General features: G+C 42.9%; 1 protein-coding gene across 1 annotated transcript in view; it reads left to right on the top strand.

Moving 5' to 3' along the window:
- fbxo38 (F-box protein 38) overlaps positions 1-2,372 on the top strand; it is a gene marked incomplete in the record, with an annotated part of 122,247 nt that overhangs the window by 117,530 nt on the left and 2,345 nt on the right.

Below are 2,372 nucleotides of genomic sequence, written 5' to 3' on the forward strand. Positions count from 1 at the left end.
CCAACATGTAGCCAAGGTGCAGCCAACATGTAGCCAAGGTGTAGCCATGAGTGCAGATATGTGGACTGACAACTACAGGAAAACAAGTTACATGGCAATCACCTGTCATTTCATTGGAAGTGACTTTAAACTAGTTGGAAAAACTCTTAACGACAGATGTGTTTCCAGCAGAAGATGCTAAAACAGGCAAAAACATAAGGAAGGAAATAATGCGCCTACTTGTTAACAAATTTGGCCTGGACCCCACTTCCCTCAATAAAATAGTATGGGTGACAGACCAGGGAAGCAATATTGTTGAAGCCTTGGAGCCAGACAGGAGGATTAACTGCCTTGACCATCTCAAACACAGTCCTGCACCATGGGCTGGACCCTAATGCACTTGCTGAAAATACTCCAGAAATGGGTGAGACCATAGCGGATGCCAAAGTTTTTTTGCAATATGTACAACGAGCTGTGTGAGAAGATGGAGGCTTGTGGGGAGCAGGCGTGCATGGACAACATCTCCCCTGACATGTTGGGATTTTTAATCACATTTCTAGAACCATTTTACCATGCACAGAGAGAACTGGAGGGTTACAAATATCCCACTATCAACCTTGTTTACCTCTGGAATGAGAAACTGAAGCAACACTGCCAGTCCTCACACAGACTTCCCACAGCAGGGGTTTGTGCACCACAGCCATGCAGAAGTACTGTAGTGTAAAACCATTATCCACGACTTACACAGATCTGCACTTTTCCTGTGGCCTAATTTTAACAAACTTAAAATGATGTCACCTGCTGATGTGTGTCAGGTGCACGCTCAGGTCCGCACCCTGCTACGGGTTGCATGACTACCAGTACACATTTTTTAAAGTCGACTTAAACATGATAAAAGTTGAGTCGACGCCAACTAGTCGCTGTGACGTCATAGGAACTCAAGATGCTATATCATATTTACAAAAACGTAATTTATTATTTACAAAAGAAAAAAGAACATCAAAACATCGGGAGTTTATATTTATACTCCTACAATTTATAATACTGCACATTAGTCACAGAAAAACCAAAACTATTGTTAAGCTGCAAAAGTTAAAGACACGTGCGGCGCGTAAAAAACAACTAAACACAGCGGGGCGGGCAGTGGTGCTTAATAAAAAAAATTTTCGGGTTTGGGCCTCTAATTACAGTTAAATGATCGAGTCCGGTCAGATTTTTTAGGCGCAAATGCAACTCTAAAGTACTCTAGTATAGGCATGTTATTTTTTTAATGAAATGTAGATTTACAACCAATTAAATCAGTTTTTACCCTCTTTGTTGTCTAACTGAAAACACCAAACATCAGTTTAGTGATGTGCCCCCAACTCCCATTCAGCAGGCCTGGTGCCCCCCGCAGGGGGGCCCGCCCCACAAGTTGAGAATTACTGCATTAAACGTTTGAAAAACAAACAAAGGTATATGCAGACAAACAAATCAAAACAGAAAAATAACTATAAAACCCCAAACTAAACAAATAAACAGTAATCGTACAAGCTGCAGTCCGTTCACGGGCCGTGTGAATCATTCAGTGCATACACTCCTCCTCACACAAACGATGCTCTGCGGGTATTTACACCTGTTAGAAAATATACTGAGTGATTCCAAAAAAGTTCAATCTGGTCCTCTGGACATTCAAAAAACAACAGAAAAAAAAAAAAGGCAAAAAAAAAAAAAATGTAGAAATGTTTCGTCTCTCATCCGAGAGACTTCCTCAGTCTGAGGTGCTGTATTCAGCTCAGTCTCTTAAATAGCACCTTCTCAGAGCGGATCAACCAGTTTGCTGCTGACAACCAAAACCAGCTGCTCACATGGTCAAGAAGGACCATCAGCCTAACAATGGATCATTAGCACACTGATGGCTGTTTACTATTCACAGGGGGTTGAGTGATACTAGCAATCACAGCATTGTAAGAGGGGGACAGTTGAACCCGGAGGCCTCCACCCCTGTTTAACGATGGACGATTTCTTTTCACAAAGATGGCATCCTTTACTCCTCTCTCAAACCATCGTTCCTCTCTGTCCAGGATGTGAACATCTTCATCCCTGAAAGAGTGACCGCTGGCCTGGAGATGAGTGTAGACCGCAGAATCCTGGCCTGATGATGTTGATCTTCTGTGCTGGGCCATCCTTTTGGCCAATGGCTGTGTAGTTTCCCCCATGTAAGACTGATCACAGCCCTCCTGACACTGAACAGCATACACAATATTACTCTGTTTGTGCCGGGGGACTGGATCTTTGGGATGAACCAGTCTTTGCCGTAATGTATTTTGGGGTTTAAAAGCCACTGGGACGTTATGTTTAGAAAATAAGCGTCTCAGTTTCTCTGATACTCCCTCAACATATGGAATGACCAC

Source organism: Nematolebias whitei, chromosome 4 (assembly GCF_014905685.2).
Source record: "Nematolebias whitei isolate Nwh7 chromosome 4, NemWhi1, whole genome shotgun sequence".
NCBI lineage: Eukaryota > Metazoa > Chordata > Actinopteri > Cyprinodontiformes > Rivulidae > Nematolebias > Nematolebias whitei.